This window comes from Hyaena hyaena, unplaced genomic scaffold, assembly GCF_003009895.1.
Source record: "Hyaena hyaena isolate Hyena2069 unplaced genomic scaffold, ASM300989v1 scaffold_1062, whole genome shotgun sequence".
In the NCBI taxonomy this organism is placed as follows: domain Eukaryota; kingdom Metazoa; phylum Chordata; class Mammalia; order Carnivora; family Hyaenidae; genus Hyaena; species Hyaena hyaena.
The window spans coordinates 544742-550738 of record NW_024081697.1 but is presented as its reverse complement, the minus strand read 5'-3'; the positions used below and the strand labels follow the sequence as shown (position 1 = coordinate 550738).

Here is a 5997-nt window from a genome sequence, read left to right as displayed (position 1 = left end):
TCACACCTAAAGCTGGGATCTCCAAATGGCTCACAAATAAAGGGGATATTTTGATGTTAACATGTATCCTGAGTCTCCAGATTGGATCAGAACTTGGGTAGAGAAGGGAGCGCCTGAGTGGTTCACTTAACCGTCTGACTTTGGCTCAGGTCACGATCTCACAGTTTGTGAGTTCGAACCCCATGTCGAGCTCTGTGCTGACAGCTCAGAGCCTGGAGCCTGCTTCAGATTCTGTGTCTCCCTCTCTTTCTGTGTTCCTCCCCCACTCTTGCTCTGTCTCTCTCTCTCTCTCTCAAAAATAAATGAAAACATTAAAAAAATTAAAATTAAGAAAAAAGAACTTGGGTAGGGAAGTGGGGTCTTCATATTGGGCTGTATCAAACTTTAACACATTTCTCTTTTCTCCACATTTACTTCTGTTTAGCTTTTTCTGCCTTTTCATTCACCTGACAGAAGATGGCCACATTCACATCATTCATTTCTTTTCTTTTTTTTTTTTAAGATTTTAGTTTTAAGTAATATCCACACCCATCGTGGAACTCAAACTTACAACACTCAGATCAAGATCTGCATGCTCCACCGACTGAGCTAGCCAGGCACCTCTCACATCATTAATTTCTAAAGCCACTTGTAGCAACCTATTGGTTGCCTTTTTTTGTTTTGTTTTGTTTTTTTCTAGTTGTCCTTCTGTCAAGAGAGTGTCTTATTGATTTAACTTTGGACAGATACCCATATTTGGTTGAAAAACCTGTGTAGCACTAGGGGAGGGTAAGTTCACATATTATAGAAACGACCTTTCTGGATGGGGAAAAAGTGAGGTGGTTGTGAATGCCCATGGTAGATTTTTACACAAACATGGCAGGGATTAGGTATTTTGGACCAATTAATTACTTTCATTTAGTTGATCAAAAAGTGGTGTTAAATATATTCTGTCCTCATGTTTTTGTTTCTATGAATCTATACTTCTTTTTAAACTGAACTTTCAATGCAGCTATTTAAATGCCTACTTGATTTAGCCCATTTGATGAAATCATCAAGGTCATTTGATTAAATATTCTCTTTAATCCATCTCCTCCAAAGGTCACGTACTATTGAAAGTTCTGCTGGAAAATTATGTGTAAAAAGGTAAAGGAAAAGGAGAAAAAGATCTATCATGGGACATAGTTCAGGTCAACAGGTCGTACACTGCCATCCAGGAAGATTTTCCCATGTTTCGAATCACCTATCGGCGGGTTTATACATATGGTAACTTACAATGGCATTTCAGATCATTCAGATAATCTCTCACTTGGATTGTGATGCTCTGTAATAAAATGTATGGTCAAACCAGAGCATCCTCTATGCCTTTAGTTCAAAATAACTCATATTTTCTGGAAACCCAGAGCCAGCCCAAAGCAGGTTCCTTTATAATCATTAAGGTCACCTGACCTGTGTCACAAAAAAGGCAGGATATTGATGATGAGCCACGCTGCTGAGAAATTAATCTTCAATCAACATGTGTATATGTGTCTTCTAGAAGTTAAGATTGATATTTCATGGCTTCTTTTATTGTAGAACTGAGGGGCATGTTACATGTCAAGATGAAATCAATGTGAAATTGATGGCCGAGAGGAATTTGGTCTTAAGGGCTTTGCAATGGTGTAACAATCAAGTTGTTCTTCCCCCTGCCTTACTAAACTATTTTATTTGCAGTAGCAAATTCCCCACATAAAATTCTGTATATTATTTCAACTCCTTTTTTTTAAGTGATCTTAACTTTGTTGTTATATTTATTGTTCTTTATAGTGTAACATGAATGTATGCTTATTTTACAAAGCTGGAAGACAGAAAATAAGAAAGATGAAAAATTATTTATAAACCTATCACTACCTGTTTATTTAGGCCTTCAAAAAAACAAATTGAGCTTATTTTGTATCTATAATTTTGTGTGTGTTTTTTTAAAACACTATTTTTAGCAGAGAGTGTGTTGTTATAATTGTCTTTTAGCATAATTTTTAATGACTGCTTAACTATTCTTTTTTTGCTGGATATTTCATTTGGTTTCAGTTTTTCATATTTATAAAAGATTACATCATTTATAGAATTGTAATGATGATACTACAGTTTGTGTATTAGATGTTAAAATTATGTATATAATATAGTACATATGTATTATATATATATGTTTCATATAATATGTATAATACATATATATATAATTTTTCCTTCAGATTAGTTCCCAGAAGTAGAATTATAGGATGAATTTTTCTTTTTAATTTTTGCTTCTTTCTGATTCAGACCCCAAAAGATTTGTTGGATGCTTGAGAAAAATACACTCGCTTGGTCTGAGATTCTTCTGAACAAATAAAAGCATGTTCTCTTCATTTCAGTGAAGATGATTAAGTCCCTTTTTGCCTTAGACTGTTTTGAGATGCTTTCATTCTCCCCATCCCTACCCCCAACACACACAAAAACGCACACTATTCAATCATGGAAAATGGAAAGTTTCTGCTTATCTTGTCCTGGCTGAGAAAGAAATCTCCTGTCAATTTTGAACAATGCAGTTGAAAGTAAAAAAGTTCTGAGTGATTTTAAGATGTTTCTTTTTTTCTTTTTCTTTTTCTTAGGCAAGTCATACACATTTGCTACTGAAATCAACAACCTCAATGCCTATGGTGCTAAAAACACATGGTGGGCCCTTGCTCATGGGATGTGGAAAGTGCACTGGATTTGAAATCAGAACATCTGGCTTGGGGCTTGGCACTCTGCCCCTGCTGTGTCTTATTTCCCACCAGGTGAGGTCCTTTATTTGGTATCCATGGCCTCAGTCAATCCTTGTGGTGACCCCCTGAACTAGCTGTCACCACTCCCATTGTTTATGTGGGAAGCCAGGGTTTTGCAGGTTAAAGCAATGACACATGGCTGCTGAATGGGAGACATTAGGAAGCTCAGAGCTCCTGATCCCAATCGTTTTTTTCATTGTCCCATGATGTTTTTATTACCCATGTTTTATTGGACAAATACTTACTCTCTCTAAGTCTTACTCAGTCCCTTTTAAATTGTAGATATTTATATCTACCTCACAGGGCTTTTGTGAAGATCAGATGAGATTATTGAAATTGAGTGTACTGGTAAAACTGAAATATAGGTGTTAAGAATAAGGAGTATGCTAACGAGAAAGGTGAGTAGAACAGCGTTTACTTAGATGGCTTATATTGATTTCTGAAAAGTTTGAGTTTTTTTTTAGTTCCTGTTTTACCAGTTTTTATTTTATCTATTTTCCTTCTTATGTATTCATTTAATAATTCCCAAGAAAATGAGATGCAAAAGTATTTAATAACGAAATGTTATGGTATTGGACTTCAGCAAAGCAAGAAATTTGAGTTCTTTTGACATTAAGTTTTTCAGCCTCATCACTCTTGACATTTTGGGTGGGGTAGTTCTTTGTTGTGAGGGCCTGGCCTGTATACTATAGAATGTTTATCAGCATTCCTGCCCTCTACCCACTGGATGTCAGTGACACACCCCTCCCAACTGTGACAATGAAAAATGCCTTTAAATATAGCCAAATGTCACCTTGGGGGTGGGGGTATGTACAAAATTGCTCCCATTTGAGAACTGTTGTTTTAACAGACTGTCTGTCTTACAAGATGCAAATTTTATTCACCATGATCTTGGTGTGTTCTGATTTCTTATTATGTCAAGAGTATGATGTAAGAAAAATAATTCTGCAAAGGAAACTATCTTCAGCATTTATTTGTTGCCTTGATCTATTCAAATTTTACAACCTTGTTACTAGATGAACATCATTGTTTCCCCGACTGCCCAGACAATTTTCACCTGCTGCCAATACCAAGATCTGAACACAAGATTATAAAAAACAAGAAATAAAAAAAAAAAAAACCCACACAATTACAATCAGAAGCCTGTTCTGGGGATAACAGCTCCTGTAAAATTTCCCACTTTTATTACAATTTTGGTCTCAGGAATGGATTTGTGTTGTGCCATTTTCAGTTCTCGTTACCATCATTGTCATAACAGGGAATGAGCCAAATTGCAATGTGCCTCAGATAGTCTGTCACTTGCAATAGTGCAGGGCTCTGCTCTTACCTTCTGTTATTCCAGAGCGCTGAGGAGGCACAGTCGCTGACCAGAGAAGATGAAGCACTCTGGAGAGATCAAAGGCCATTGAGGCCTGAGTGGCTGTACAATTTAGCACTGGGGGTTCTATTCAGGAGTCTAAATTGCAGCTAGTCCTTCTGTCCAAAGAGCAATATGGCACATGGTTATGTGACATCACTCAGCTTAGCAAAAGGCAGTTCTCATCAAAGGAAAGAGGAAACTAGGATGAGATAAAGTATTTCTTAACACCTACTATGTGCCTCTAGGCTAAGAAATTGATATGTGTTTGTTCACATAATCTTCACAGGAAATATATGAGGTAAATATCATTATATCTGGTATTTTACTCCCAGAAGTAAAGTAACTTTCCTAAGATCAGATAGGGCTGAGAGATTCAGATCATAGCTTGAAAAGTCTCTGGTTTTACTAAATCTGTGCACTTCTATCCATTATATTCACATATGAACTAATAATCTAGTAATAGGTATTGTGTTATGAAATTGACTCAGATATCTAAAACTTAATCTATTATTTTGAAAAGTGGCTTGCTCATTTTGAGGAGCATGGAGGGAGGCCCCTTGCACCTCCACACTAGTCAGTGAGCAGAGGAAGAACACTGGGGAGTCATGATAGTAATTAAGAACTTTTCTTCCTAAAATGTTAGAGGTTCTTTGAAAAGCAAAGACATCTTGAAGACTTGAAGTCTCTGTGATGTTATCACATAAGTCAGTTGGGCCTTTGTTTTTCATAAAGCGAGGTTTATTTATTTTAAATTACTTGATCTAACATGAAACTCTGTTAGGTGAAGGGGACTGAGCTAGGAATAGGCATAAAACATAGTCCCTTCCCTTAATGTGGCTTATGTTTTGTGGAGGATATAAGAAATGTTTATTAATTTCTATAAAACATAGGAGATCATGAAAGACGTTAAGAAATGTTCAAATGAGGGATACTTGGGTGTCTCAGTTGGTTTAGCATTTGGCTTTGGCTCAGGTCATGATCTCCCAGTTCATGAGTTTGAGCCCCATTATTGGGCTCTCTGCTGTCAGCACAGAGCCCGCTTCAGATCCTCTGTCCCCCTCTCTCTCTCTGCCCCTCTTCCGCTTACACTTTCCATCTCTCATAAATAAATAAACATTTTCTAAAACACTTAAAAAAATAAATGTTCAAATGAAAGAAATGGCATAGCTCAGAGAAAAGATATACACTCTTCGACAACATGGAGATCACAGCCTAGATTGTCAGAAAAGCAGCTGCTGAACAGGGACATGCAGACTTGTAAGATAAACTTTAGGCCAAGGTGAAGGTCACTGAGTATCAGTTGATGACTCATCTCACCTTTCTAGCCTCTCACCCATGAGCTGAACGTGAGCTTTCTTTCTCTAGTCACTGTGGACTTGACTGCCTACAAACAAGCAGGCGCATTTGCATATTTACACAAGCTGATGTTTCCTCCTGCAAGGCTCTGGCCACATTCCTCTCTGCTCATCTCAATCCAGTCCTTCTTTGATTAAATCATTTCTGGCTTCATTGCTAACCACACACCTTTTTCTTGTGACTTATTCTCTCATCCCATTTCTGCTGAAGGGATTGTCTTAGCCTCGTGAACTGTGGGATCCTCTCCCTGGCAGGTAATTGAAACAGAGGTTATGTCGGGCCAAAGGGAAAGTGGTTGAGCCAAGCAAATTCTGTCAATAACCTGAACCAAGTGACACAGAGCCTCTGCAGTGGTGGGAGAGATGGATCTGGTCCTGAAGACTGACAGCCACGTTGGGCTGAGGGGAAGAGTACAGCTGAGAACTGGAAGAAAAGCTAAGAGAAGCAGAGACAAGAGAGGAACAGCAGTCTCTGGGAAAACTACTAAAGTTGCTGACTTTCCAGGTGTACTTGTAGCTC

At 37.8% G+C, this 5997-nt stretch overlaps 1 long non-coding RNA gene across 1 annotated transcript; it reads left to right on the top strand.

Moving 5' to 3' along the window:
* Nucleotides 1-2610: 2610 nt before the first annotated feature.
* On the top strand, nt 2611-3819 carry LOC120223906. Its single transcript, XR_005526402.1, has 3 exons — nt 2611-2774; nt 3066-3160; nt 3779-3819. It is a non-coding gene; the product is annotated as an uncharacterized LOC120223906 (long non-coding RNA).
* The last annotated feature ends 2178 nt before the right edge of the window (nt 3820-5997 follow it).